Genomic DNA, 15,215 nt, shown 5'->3' with positions numbered 1-15,215 from the left:
ATAACATTATTATGCTAACCATTCCCCTCCTTAAAAAACCACAGTGACTCCCTGTGTATGAAGACATGCATATATACACACAATTCCAATGAAAGGTAATATATATTTATATTTTATACACACTTACATATCTTTCTATGTCCTGGCTATAATGGCTTCTATGTTGCTAGTAGAATAAAACCCAAACTCCTAACCCTACTTTCAATTCAAAAATGAGAATCAATCCATCTCTCTCTCTAGTTGTTCTTCCATTCTGCTTCTCCAATACTGGATGCTAAAATCATACAACCCACTGAGCCTCAGGCAATCTCTTCTCTATGGCTTAATTTTTGCTATTTTTTTTTCACCTAGAAGAACAGTTTTCTTGTCTCAGAGGGTTAAAATCACCCCATACTTCAAGGCCTCTTGCAAATTCCTCCTCCCCCATAAACTCAAGAGTGAATCACTCTCTTGCAGAATGATATTCATACATTATCTAACATTTCTCTGGCTTTTGTCATTTTCCTCCTTGCATTGTTGTTAATGTATACACACATCTGTTCTCTCCTTCAGAGCAGTTGCTATGTTTTATTTATCTTCCTACCCTCAGAAGCAAGTATAGTGAGTGGCACCAGCATATGAACCCAATAAATTTTTGTTGAATTGAATAGAACTAAATTAAATCATTAGATCTTGAGCAATTGTAGGGCACATCTCATGCCTTTTAATCTTGGTGTTATCCATTTCTAATGCTGCTAAGCTTCTGTATCCAGAACCTGTAAGAGAATTGCAAGGGTCTCATGGACATCTGCAATTTTGGAAGGAACCTGGATGCTCTTCACTTCACCAGTGGACCCTGCTGAGTGACCCTCCCCCCTATGGAGGGCTCAAGATATCACCTTTCTGTTCTATTATGTACCAGGAGCAGAACTACAGACTTATCCACCATTTCACTCTGAGTGCAAACAAATGACCAGAGACTCTTGATTGGGGCAATAATAGCACAAGAATTTCCTAGAGAATGACCCTAGAAAAAATGTCTGGTTTCTTACCTAAAACCTCACAATCTACTTAAGAAAAAAAGGTATTTTCTTCTTCTCATGTTACATTTATTCACAATCTGAATTTGCCAGGAGGCTGGAATGATTGCCAAGCCTTGTGCAACTGGAGTGTCACACAGTAACACATGAAGTTTATCATTTCAAGAAAGAAGTGGGGATGACAAATTCTGTTTTTTTTCTGGGAGCCAAATAAGAATAAGTGGTCTTTTATTTTAGCAGGAGAGAATTTGGTTAAAAGTAAGGAAGAACTATCAGATAACAAATTGTTTATGCAAAAAACATACAAAAGGGAAGTAATAAGATTTCTTTATTATTGCTAGAAAACATTAGGATTTATCTATTCATCTACATGTATGATTGCCTGCATTATGAAAATGTGGAAATAGACCAGAAACCTCCATCAATTCTTGTATGTCATAATAAGGTTATAATAACACAATATGGTATAGTAGTCGTAGTTTCCTCATCTGCAAAATGGAGAAGTTAATGAAATTATATTGACTGCTGTATTTATTATTTTATTTATTGGCAAAAATGACTTGGAGTTGCATGTTTTCTTGTATATCACAAGATTATGTAACATACAGGAAAAATAAAATTATTCATGCAATATACTTAATGCACTCTCAATCTCAATATACTTAGTGCCTTAACTAAGGGCATATAGTAAGCCCTTAGTTAATAAACGATAATTAAGGATGAAGATGGAGGAGCAAGAGGAGAAGGATAATTGAAAAGATGGCTACAAATATAAAAAATTGTTTTCTAAGGGACGTAGCTGGGGTATCCTGTGTGCAACATGGAATTAGAACATAATCATGAACTTACTAGCCATATTATTATTTTGGGAAAGTTACTGATATTCTTTGGATTTTAGTTTTGTCTGTAATTTTGGGGTGACATTATGTACCACACAAGAGGTTATAAAAATCCAATGGAAAAACAGAGCACAAGTTTTGGTACACACTAGGCACCTCTACATGTACCTAGAAATGAGTAAAGGACGGAAATTTGAATTCTCTTTATCCATTCCAATAAATACATAAATTGATAAACAGAGTCATCAGCATAAATGATTTGTTCCACTGGCAGAGCCTTGGTCCTACATCTGGAGCAAGTCACCACTCCTTTCATGGTATATTTTGACAAATACCAAGAAGTTCTTTCCGCGTCATCATGAAATCTCACTACTAGCAACTTTCTACATGTCATTATCCCTCTTTGTGAGCTTATAAATTAAATGTAAATTATCTTGTTAAGCGTTAATATATCATATTTTTGGTGCTTTAGGAAAGGAAAATTCTTTCAGTGAGCAATTTTGAAGCATCTCTTTATGTTCCAACTTCTGCACTAAGAAGAAATTCCTGGTTGCTTTCAAGATTCAGAGCATGTACTGGTGTTCTGGAAAAGTTAGAGGGGCTAGGCATTGAAACAGTAACGGGTGTGCCCAAAGCTGCAACCTCTTCTTTATTAAATGAATGAAGATCCGTGGCTTTGCGTGAGGCAAAAAGATTTGGCACAGCGAGGTTCCCTACAAATTCTTAATATCTATGGGCATACAACCCACTTAAGGTTTACTGTTGCTCTTACATAGCATTTTTCTGTTAAATAAAACAAGTAATCTAACTTAAAAGAAAGTTAAGAATAATTGTCCCTTAGTTTAGATATTTCTAAGAGTGCTGAGAAAGTAAGAATATGCCAGTATGTAATACTTCATAAACCTAACTATCCTGAGGGAATGCTTAAACACGTGCATGCGTGGAAGCACTCTTAACTATGCATGGCAGGCAATAAGAAGCCATTGAACTTGCAATGTCGAAGATATTGAGATGTCTTTGCAGATCAATTTGCTGTTCCGCTGAACTCTATTTCCTGCCTGTTCTTTGATTCACGTGCACTTGCCCGCCCACAGAAAGTTGCAGAGCTTCCGATCCTTTGGATTGCTGGCACTTGGGACAAAGAAGTGCTTGTTTTTCTGCTCTCCTCCTTTTTACAATTCACTTCCCCCACCTCCAAGCTGTTAACCTGCCCTACCAGAGCCAGGGAGAGGGAATTAAAGAGAATATGTGAAAAAAAAAAAAAAAAAAAAAAAGGAGAGGGTGATGGTTGTGCCCAGATTTCAGCTTTTGTTCTCTTCTTAGGCCTTAACTCATTGCTCCATTAACTTTGAGGAATTGGAGACTGAAGAAGGAAAGAATTGGTGCTTGCTGATGTTATCTAGATTTTACCCACCAAAGACACCACTTAGGACCTGGCCTGCTCAGAACTACCTTGTTCTATAGGTCAAGTGCACCAGAAGGGCTGGCCACAGCTTGACAATTAGCTGGGATTCTTCTCAAGATATCACACGTAACGGTCAGTTCTGACAAAGAGCAACTCATTCCATCAGTCTCAAACTGGTCTACCTCCTTTCAGTCAACTGCCCGGTGAGAGGCCAGAGGGTCCCAGGTGTGTGCTGGAGCTGGCTTGTGCAGGTCCTTAAGAGCTGATTGTGAACGCTAAGTGTACAGTGATGGTCAGGGAGGTTGAAATGAGCCACCAAGGGAGTATTTACACCATGAGGTTTAAACAGCACACACACAAAATCAGGGCTTTTCTTTTTTTTCTTCTTTTGCATTCTCTCTCTCCCTCCCTCCCTTCTTACTTTCTTCCCCTCTCTTCCTCCCTTTCTCTCTCCTTCCCTCTCTTCTCTCTCTTTCTCCTTTTATTTATATGTAATATTTATCTATCTATCTACACACACACACACACACACACACACACACACACATGCCTAAACCCCTATTATGCTGTGGGCTGGACTAGGTGCCTTTATAAAATTAAAAAAAAAAAAAAAAAAACTTTTGCTTCCCCATAATACTCTTTCTTTTTTCATTACTTCTTATCCGCATGTGTATTTATTGGTTCTTCAGTTCTCCACCCTCACCCTATGTTAAGCTTCTTGATGGCAGGAACTTAACCTTATGCAGTACATAGAAGGCAATTTACACACACATGCACACACACACACATACTTTATATAAAAATATACTTTATATATATTATATATACTTTATATATATTATATATACTTTATATGTATTATATATACTTTATATATACATACTTGATATATATATACTTTATATATATATTTTATATATATATATTGCAGATAGGAGGAAGGATGGAAAGAAGCAAGGGATAGCATTTTGTAGAAGTTCCATATTGCTAATTATTGAGTGAGACAAATATCCCTGGGCAAGTGAAATATGTACTTGGATCTTTTAGGCCAATGTTCTGGGAAACAGGTACACAAGTCTTGATGTTCTGTGTGTGACCCAGAGGGCCACATGGTCTCCTGACTTGGATCATTGTTCTCCCCTCAAAGGGCTTCCTTTTCTTCAAAAGGTTTTAGATTCATGTATGAGTTTTTTTTGTTTTTTGTTTTTTGTTTTTTTTTTTTAAATTGCTGCTATAACAAATTACCACAACTGTAAGTGATTTAAAACAACACAGATTTTTTTATGTTGCAGTTCTGGATTTCAGAAGTATAAAATTTATGTTATAGGTAGGACTGCGTTCCTCCTGGAGTCTCTGTGGGAGACTCTGTTTCCTTGCCTTTCCCAGCTTCTAGAGAAAAACTACATTCCTTGGCTTGTTGTCCCTTTCTCTATTTTCAAAGCCAGCAGTCTAAACTCTCTTTTATTGACCTCCTGCCTCCCCCTTTTAAGAAAGCTTGTAATTAGGTTGGACCCATACAGAGAATCAAGGATAATCCCAATATCCTTAACTTCAACACATATGTAAATTCCTTTTACCATGCAAGGAGACATAATCACAGGCTCCAGGGATTAGGATATAGACATCATGGGGGCAGGGAGGGGCACACATTTTCAATCAACCACAAGTGGGCAATTTTCCTCCCTATTTGTTTAGACAATAGCATACGAACCAAACTGAAAGGCCGTAAAATGAACAAGAGAACTTTATATACTGTAAAATATTTTGCTCAGAGAGCCCCATGATGATCGAGATTTTTTTTTTTTTTTTTTTTTTTTTTTTTTTTTTTTTTTTTTTTTTTGAGACGGAGTCTCGCTCTGTCGCCCAGGCTGGAGTGCAGTGGCGCGATCTCGGCTCACTGCAAGCTCCGCCTCCCGGGTTCACGCCATTCTCCTGCCTCAGCCTCCCGAGTAGCTGGGACTACAGGCGCCCACAACTGCGCCCGGCTAATTTTTTGTATTTTTAGTAGAGACGGGGTTTCACCGTGGTCTCGATCTCCTGACCTTGTGATCCGCCCGCCTCGGCCTCCCAAAGTGCTGGGATTACAGGCTTGAGCCACCGCGCCCGGCCGATGAGATTATTCCTTTCTTTTTATTTGGCCCCGTTCCCTTCCTATGGAAATAAGATTGATTCTTTAGACATTCTCTTGATTCCCTAGACATCATAAGGGCAAACCACATAATAATCTCTCTTTTTCTTCATTAAGTAGACACTCTAGAAGGTCCTCACTTGGCTAATGACAGCTTGCCTGTACAGATATCTTCCTGGGCTCTCTACAGCACACATTCAGGGCACAGGTCTTGTAACTGCCCAGTGGGTTCTCCTTGCCCGCTGCCTAGACAGAGCCTCTTTATCAAGACAGAAATTGTAATGGAGAAAGAGCAATTCATGCAGAGCTGGCTGTGCTGGAGACCGGAGTCTTATTATTACTCATAGCATTCTCCTTGAGCATTTGGGGATCAGATATTTTAAGGAAAATTTGGCAGGTATGGCCTCAGAAAGTGGGGAGTGCTGATTGGTTGGGTTGAAGATGAAATCCCAGCGAGTGGAAGTGAGTTCTTTTTGCTGACTGCTGTTCCTGGGTGGGATTGCAGAACGGATTGAGGCAGTTCCTGGTGGTATCTGCTGCACAGGAATGAAAGGTCTGCAAAATATCTCAAGCACTGATCTTAGGTTTTACAATAGTGACATTACTCCCAGGAGCAATCTGGGTAGGTTCAGCTCTTGCAGCCAGGGGTTGCATGGCGCTCCAAACCATGATATCCAATCTTGTAGCTAACTTGTTTGTCTTGCAAAGGCAAACTGGTCCCCAGGCAAGGAAGGGGTTTTTCAAGAAAGCGCTATTACCCATTTTGTTTCAGAGTTTAAACTATAAACTAAATACCTTCCCAAGGCTAGTTCAGCCTACAGTCAGGAATGAACAAAGTTTAGAAGTTAGAAGGAAGGTGAAGTCGGTTAGGTCTGACAATTTCCTCAGGTATAATTTTGCAAAGGCAGTTTCAGTCTTATACTCAGATGCCCTTAGGAGCCAGACAGGTAATATAAATGCGAGAAACTGGCCAGGTGCAAGACACAGGGAGTGACAAGGACTGTGTCTAATGAAGAAGTCTTTCTCTGCACAAAGGGTTTAAAGTTGAATGTTGTCTTAAGCATTATGACAGCGAAATGAAATATGGCAATGGGTGGTATATTGTCCTCGGTCCGGCCATTTGATTCCCATGGGAGAGTCTGGGTGAGGGCTTTATTTTTATCATCTCTGGCAGCTCCTTTTCTGCTGATTCCATCTCTCCAAAAAGAATGTGCACTCATTTGAGGCAGAAGCCTGTATGTCTTCAAAATTTTCTTATCCTCTTTCCCTTACATCTATATATATATATATTTTTTTTTTCCTAAGAAACTTTCTTCATGTAGCTATTTCATTAGATGATACATAGAAAATTCTCTGTAAACCAACTTCAGTGACAGGATCATCAGCTAATACCCAAAGGGCTGTGGCAATTATCTATTTTGTATTCAATTATTTATCCAAAATTTACTTAAATATATTTATCATTTTATGTCATAAGTTCTGGCTGAAGTGTTGGTAATCTTAACCCTTACTTCCTTTTCTACTACAGATTTCCTAACAAAGAATTTTATCCAAAAGGAACAATGGCCAGATGAGAATCAAATTCACAATTAAGAAGTATCTGGAAGTAAAATACTTAATGACGACTTACTTGAATATAGATTGAGAAAACATGAGTTAAAATAGATCTGCTTATGTCTTCAGATATAAATGAAATCTCTGACTTCCAGATTCCCATGAGTTGAGGTTGATTGGCTGCAAGTGGGCCCAGAATTCACTCATGCAACTAACTCCACAGAGTAGAAGGAACAGCCAGAAGGCAGGGGCCAGACACTGTAGAATTAACCTTCCACATAAACCCAAAAAGGGAGATGTTTAAGATTATGCAGGGGACTTAAGCTTTAAGACAAAGCAACACTGCTCACTAGTAAAACGTGGCTCAATGAATATCCTGGGCTCTGACAAATTACATTACAGCCTTTCCAGTTTAAGGAGGAGACATGTAGAGAAGGATGTGGTGAGTGGCAAGTTCATGAAGAGCCAGCTGTGCTGGAGACCAGAGTCTTATTATTACTCTTAGCATTCTCCTCAAGCATTTAGGGATCAGATATTTTAAGGAAAATTTGGCAGGTATGGGCTCAGAAAGTGGGGAGTGCTGACTGGTTGGGTTGAAGATGAAATCCCAGTGAATGAAATCCCCGTTCCTAATATTGTAATATTTACCAAAGTCAAGTCCTTTCTATATGGCAGTAACTGTTCTATGAACCTTACCAGTATTGTGTCTAATCCTTTGTACATCCATAATATATTGTGCATATGTGCATCCGCCACTGCACTCATACAAGCCTAGATTCATAGTAGGGCACTTAACTAAAGTTTACTAAATAACTATAATGCTTAGAACAAGAAAACTTTATACTGGGCTGTGTGGATGTTATTTGAGAAAGCACTTAATCATTGTACCATATTCCAAGGGCTGCTGTAACAAATTACTACAAAATTGGTGGCTTAAAACAACATAAATGTATTCCTTTTCTTTTTTTCTCAAGACAGAGTCTTGCTCTGTTGCCCAGGCTGGAGTGCAATGGTGTGATTTCAGCTCACTGCAACCTGTGCCTACTGGGTTCAAGAAATTCTCTTGCCTTAGCCTCCCTAGTAGCTGGGATTACAGGCATGCACCACCACACCCGGCTAATTTTTGTATTTTTAGTAGAGTTGGGGTTTCGCCATGTTGGCCAGGCTGGTCTCAAACTCCTGATCTCAGGTAACCCACCTGCCTCAGCCTCCCAAAGTGCTAGCATTACAGGCATGAGCCACTGCACCCAGCCCAGAAATGTATTCTTTCATAGTTCTGGAGGTCAAGAAGTTTGAAATCAAGGGGTCAGCAAGGTTGGTTCCTTCTGTGGCTCTGTGGAGAGAGTGCACCCCATGACTCTTTCCTAGTTTCTGGTGACTGTCAGTGAACCTTGTCATTCTTTGACTTGTAAAGATGTCACTACAATCTCGGCCTTCATCTTCACATGATCTTCCCCTCTATGTCTCTATGTGTCTCAAATATCCCTCTTTTTTCTTCAGTCTTTGAATTTAAGGCTCTTCCTAAAGTCAGGATAATCTCATCTTGAGATCTTTAATTACATTTTCAGGGACCTTATTTCTAAATACAGTCACATTCACAGGCACTGGGGGTTAACACTTGGACATATCTTTCTTGGAGACACAACTGAACCTGAAACAGACAACAGTCTTCAGGGGCAGTTGAGTAACAGCCAATGAGACAGACTCATTCCTATTCAGCTGGGCTTAGCACATGATCACGGGGGTGACATGCATTTCTAGATTTTAATTTTTGTTGTTTTTTGAGACAGTCTCACTCTGTTGCCCAGGCTGGAGTAGAGTGGTGCCATCTTGGCTCACTGCAACCTCCACCTCCCAGGTTCAAGCAATTCTCATACCTCAGCCTACAGGTTAGCTGAGATTACAGGAGTGTGCCACCACACCCAGCTAATTTTATTGCATTTTTAGTAGAGACAAGGTTTTGCTGGTCTCGAGGTTGAGGCTGGTCTCAAACTCCTGACCTCAAGTGATCCATCTACCTTGGCCTCCCAAAGTTTTGGGATTATGGGCGTGAGCAACCTCACCCAGCCTATTTGGGTTTTTATATCCAAATACCACTAACTGGAGACTGTCTTACTTCCATAGAAGACTTCAACTTAGAGAGAGAATATAGAAGTGAGATTGCTAAGATAAATTCTCATGATTGGCTAAAACCTGCTGTTGTGAGCTTGTTTAAGTCACCTATGACGGTTAATTTTGTGTGTCAACTTGACTGGGCTAAGGGATGCCCCGATGGTTGATAAAATACTATTTCTGGTGTGTCTATAAGAGGACTTTGGAAAGAGATCAGCATTTGAATCAGTAGACTGAGCAAAGACCATCTGTGCTTACTAATGTGAATGAGTATTATCCAATCCCTTGAGGACCCCAATAGAACAAAAAATGGAAGAAAGGTGAATTCTCTCTCTTCTTGAGCTGGGACATGCATCTTCTTTTGCCCTTGGTCATCACAGCTTCTGGATTTCTGACCTTAATATTCTAAGGCTTATACCAGCTCCCCCACCACTTGTTCTCAGTTCTTTGGAACTGGTTCTCCAAATTACAGATGGCATGTTGTAGAACTTCTCAGCTTCCATAATCACATGCACCAATTCCATAATAAATTTCTTTTTATATATCTATACGTATTCTTATGATTCTGTTTCTCTGAAGAATTCTGACTAAACAACAACAACATCAACTGAATTTTTCGAGCTTCCACACTCTCATTAGTATAATTGGGAGAAAAATATGCCCCAGAATTACCTGAGATTACAGATGTGAAAATACTATGAAACCATAAAGATCTATACAACGAATGGCTATTTCCTCCAAAGGTCCTGTTGATTAAATTCAATTCGAATTTTCAACCTTCCTCATTGACTTGCTGCAGAATAAAAGAGCCTTTTTATACTAGAAGGAAGCTGGGCCTGGGCTGGGACTCAGACAGATTTTCCCAAACTGTCGTTGGGTCAATGAGAGTGATTGACAGCAGATGAGCTTGCAGCTCACTGTGACCCAAGGGTCTTTCTTTTATCCTGGATGCCTGACACCTTGCCAGTCACTCGTCATTGGTAATTCATCCTGTGGCCTTGAATGTGCTTCCTCCATTTGACCCCTATGCATCTCCACCTGTTTATCCTGCCATTCACTACTTTCTCCTTACCCTTCCTGCCTCCCATCTGAACAATGACATCAAGGCAATGACGGCAGAGAGCAGCAGTTGCATTGCCAGGTGATAGACTTCTGAAATGATTTCTCTTCTATCAATGCCTCCAGCAGCTTTGTCTTCCTATGTGGCTTTATCTCTCAACACAAGCATACAAACAAAAACTAGAAAATATTTTTAATGCTGAATTAGAGGAGACATTTGCATCAAAATGATCAAAAAGTGTTCAAGATTATAAAGGATTTCCTAGAACCTGAATGGCATAAAAAAGTATTTTACTGACAGCAATGGCATAAGCTCTGGGGCCAGATGGATATGGGTTCAAAACTAGACTCTACCACTTGGAAATTAGGTGGCCTTGGATGAGTTAATGTAATGTCTCTGAGCCACGGTTCCCGCATTTATAAAACGTGAATGAAAAATCATAGAACTTTCCTTATAGTTTATTGTGTAAGTGTCTACTGAGTTGTAAGCCCTCAATAAATGTTTGTTCAATGAATGATCGGGTAGAGACTGAACAAGGCAGTTCATGTAAGATACCTGACATGGTGCATGGCACAAAATAAACTGTCAATGTACAATGGTATTACTATTATAGCACATATCTTAGTCTGTTTGTGCTTCTATAACAAAATATTTAAGGCTGGGTAATTTATAACATTATACATTTATTACTCACATTAATGGAGGCCGGGAAGTCCAAGATTAAGACACTAGTTAGTTTAGTGTCTGGTGAGTTCCCAGTCTGTTTCTAAAATGGTGCCTTGTTTCTGTGTCCCCCAAAGGGGAAAAATGCTATATCCTCATGTGAAAGAGGAAATGCATGGGCCAAAGGACCTAGCTAGTTCTCTGCAACCCTTTAGGACATGATTATAGCCTAGTCATGTCTTAAAGGACCCACCTCTTAATTCTGTTGCATTGAAGATTCAGTTTTGCCATGAATTTTGGAAGAGACACAAACATTCAAACTATTAGAACATCACTTCATACCAAGGATTGTCCAGGTCTCTTCTTTATACTTTCTTGTCCCTTCCTTGTCATAAGAACTTTGTAGAATAATTAAAAGTATAGACTCCAAAGCTAGATTATCTGGACTTGAATCCTGGCTAAACCAAATTGGGCTAGTTATTTAACTTTCCTTGTGTTTGTTTCTTCACAGGCATAATGAAGGTAATAATACGTGTTTCATACAATTGTGAGGATTCAATGAGTTTATTCATGCATTAGGCTTACAACAGTGCCTAATAGATAATACTCAATGAAATTAATGTTAATTGTTATTAGAGTTTCTATAGTTTGACTCTCGGAAAGTCCAGACACAAGGAAGATTCCTCCAAAGGCATTCTCCTTGGCTCTTCATTGTGTGTCACTTTGCATCCTCCCACTTATTTCTTTATAAGTCTATATTGTATTGTTTCCCTGGAGTATGACTTACTCCAACAACTAAGGTCATGCTCCTTCCCTCTTTCCTTACTGCACCTAGCATAGTGCTGGGGCACTTTGATATTGCATCTACTTTTGAATAGTGTGTGTTGCAGAATTGGCATGAGATGACATCGTTTAAATGACAAAGCTGTAAATCTTGAAGGACTTTAGTATACTCTCATATACCTCTTCTCATTTTATGAGTGAAAAAAGGAAAGCCCAGAGAGGTTGGAACTTGGCCACAGATACCTGGTTAGTTAGCAGCTGATTCTCAAAACCAGGTCTCTTAACTTTTAGCACAGCACTTTTTTTCACCTATTAGTGAAACAGCTATTTAGGAAAAAAAGATTCACAGCATATGGATCCTAAAAACTTGCTTTAAAAATGTGAAACCATGATCCTGTATTACAGATTTGCCAGTGCTGGTTTTTGGGAGGATAAGGGCCACGTTTTTCTGGATATTCACCTGAGCAAATAGGAAATATGAATAAGTCTGAAGACTTGAGAGGATCTTTGGCTTTTATTCTCCACCTGGTCCCTGTACAAAGTGAAATGTGGCAATGCAAAGAGAGTTTACCACGGTAAAAAGAAATAGCTAATATTATAGGATGCATTTGCACGGATTAGGAACTTGGCTGCTGCTACTCACTTCCCTTTGTCCCTTGTCTGTTTACTTTCCAGCTCAGGGACTCAGTTTCCTCATCTGTTAAATAAAAGGATTAGAACTAACTGTGTTCCAAATCCTCTTCCCATTCTAGCATTCTGTGAGACTAGCTATGAATGAATGCTAAGTAGATAGTCTGTGCACAAGTGTTTCATTTACTATTACCTCATGCTCCAGCCGGGAGGTTCTGTATGGCCAAAATTCTTTTCATACAATGCCTCTCTTTGAGTGATACATGGGTAACTGTTAAACATGACTGTAATGTGAGAATACGCGTTAAATTAGTGTAAAAACTGTGTGCCTCAAAATTTCCAGATGTCAGTATTTCGTCATGTTGTCATTTCTCTTTTTTCTGTTCAGATGTTCAGCAAATGGAAGGCAAATGGCCATAGGAACCATCTCCCTGCAACACATTTTTTTCAGCTTGCTTCAACCAATTTCTTCTTAGGGACTCACACGCTCTCTGAGGGCTCACCAAAGTAAAACCGTCTCTTAGAATATCTCAGCATGGTGGCAATGCCTCCCTTGTGCATTGCCTAAAGTATTGGCTTTTATGTGGCTTTGAACACTTGAAAACACAGACAGCCTGGTGGTAGATACCATTTACCCGAATTAGAGAAATTAAACTCTGAACTGTTCAAGTTTTAAGCAATCAGTTCCAGTTGGTACACACTCAATTCCAACCTTAAGCATCAAAGAGGAAAAGCGATTTGGCAGCGAGAGCTGCTGGTAGGAGTTTGAGTCCCACTCAACATAAAATGTACGTAAGTGCCAAAGCCGAATATTGATCAGGAGGTTTTCTTTTGCCTACTTTGTATCAGCTGTGATACCTAAAGGCTGTTTCTTTTATTAGACCAGAGGGGAAAAGAGGCAAACAATTTCAAAAAGAGATTAAATCTCCTTTGTATGGTACAAGAAGTTTATAAAGCCATGATAGAAAAGCTATGAATTATTCTACCATTAAAATCATTGTTGCCTTAATATTTTTTAAATTTTTTTAGTAAGTTAATACCAAGTTCTTTTGTTCTGGATACTTAGGAGAAAATGTGCTTTCCCTTAGAAGCTAATTCATGTGGCTGGGCTGAGCTATGCAACCTCAGGGGATCATGGTTTCTATTGTACACTACACATGTATTTATCAGATAGAATGTGTGGGATGGTGCCCTCAGAAATGTGCAGTGGAAAAGCCATACCAAATCGGAATGCAAACAAGGGATGAAAGAGAATGTGAATCAACACAAAATATGTGTATATATAGACATGTTATATATTTGCTGATTGGGAGAGCCCTAAGAAATATAATATAAATAGGAAAGTGAGGCTCAAAGAAGTTAAGTAATTTGCTGAAGTAAGCAGGGTGGCCTAACTTCTGTGACAAACTGCAATAGAAATTCAATGTTTCAGCATGATGAAGTATCTATTTCTTACTCACATCATGATCTGATTGGAAATAATGGCACTCCAAGTAGAGATTTGGGGATCCAGTTCTTTCTGTCTATTGGTCTGTTCCATGGCCTCAGAGGTCTGCAGAAGATCCTCTGCTAATGCAGACAGGGAAGAGAAGAGAGCCCAAAGAGTCTTCTGAAAAAATCTGGGTAGAGCCAGGCTGGAAGTGGCTAGTCCATATCACATCTGCCTACATTCCGTGAACTGGAAGTCTGTCATAGGCATCGTCACACTGCACAGGAATCTGCAGGAAACTCTCTGTGTGCCCAGGAGGAATAGGGTTTGGTGAACACAGTCCCAGTGCATTGTCTTTGCCACTTGCAGCCAGAGTTACCAAGAAGATTGGGAATTTCCTCTCTGTAGCTTCAAATTCTATCCTTTTTCCACGCCACAAAGCTCTAGAATTCATCCTCTGAAAGATTTTTGACACAGATTGTAATAACAGCAGTGCTTGAGGTCAAACAAGAGACTGAAATACCATCTAGATGTTTCTAAAATGTCTCCTTTGGAGTTATATTGACACAAAGTTGAATATTTGACTGAATTTTCCAGATCTCATTCATGTTTAACTCAGATATGACCCAGCAGTTGCTTGGAGATATTTGGCTGGTGGAATTTATAATGCAATGTAATCTTAAGAATGTTCTTGTCTCTGCCCTTGTTGCCTTCTCTCTCTAAGGCCTCATCTTTGAGATTTTAGCTATTCCCATTGTTTCAACTGTAAACTCCATGTGGTCTATTCTCCTATATGTTCATATTTTTAGCACCTCCTTCTTCCTGTCTTCTTAGCTAGAGGGCTCATATCTAACCACCTGCTGAGCACCTCCTCAATGTCCCACATGCTCTTATTAACATATATAACACTGCAACTTACGTTTTTTCTTACAAGACACGTCTTTATTTTGTTTTAATTTTTAAAATATTTTTTCATTTAATTGATGAAAATTATATATATGGTGTACAACATGATATATGTCACCATTTTGGAATGGCTAAATCAAGTTAATAAACATATCTATTACCTCACATACTTTCTTATGGCGAGAACATTTAAAATCTACTCTATTCACAATTTTCAAATATATGATACATTGCTATTAACTATAGTCACCATGTCATACAGTAGATCCTCTAAACTTATTCCCCTTGTGTAAGGAATTTGTATCCTTTGACCAACATCTCCTCTATCCCAATCCCCACTCCCCAGCTCCTGGTAGCCACCATTATAGTCTCTGAATCTACAAGTTCAGCTTTTTTATATTCCACATATAAGTGAGATCATATAATATTTGTGTTCTGTGCCTGGTTTCTTTCACTTAACAATGTCCTTGAGGTTCATCCATGGTGTTACAAAGGGCATGCTTTCATTCTTTTTTAAGGCTGAATAGTATTCCATTTGCTAGATCAATGTCAGGAAGGTTTTCCCTAATGTTTTTGCTAGGAAAACATTGCTATAAAGCATAGTTTTGGATAGTTGTAAGCGAATGTTTTTTAGTTTCAGGTCTTACATTGCAATTTCAATTTTTAACCCATTTAGGGATGATTTTT

The sequence above is a fragment of the Macaca nemestrina genome, chromosome 8 (assembly GCF_043159975.1).
Source record: "Macaca nemestrina isolate mMacNem1 chromosome 8, mMacNem.hap1, whole genome shotgun sequence".
NCBI classification, from domain to species: Eukaryota; Metazoa; Chordata; class Mammalia; order Primates; family Cercopithecidae; genus Macaca; species Macaca nemestrina.
Note: the sequence above shows the minus strand (reverse complement) of the source record.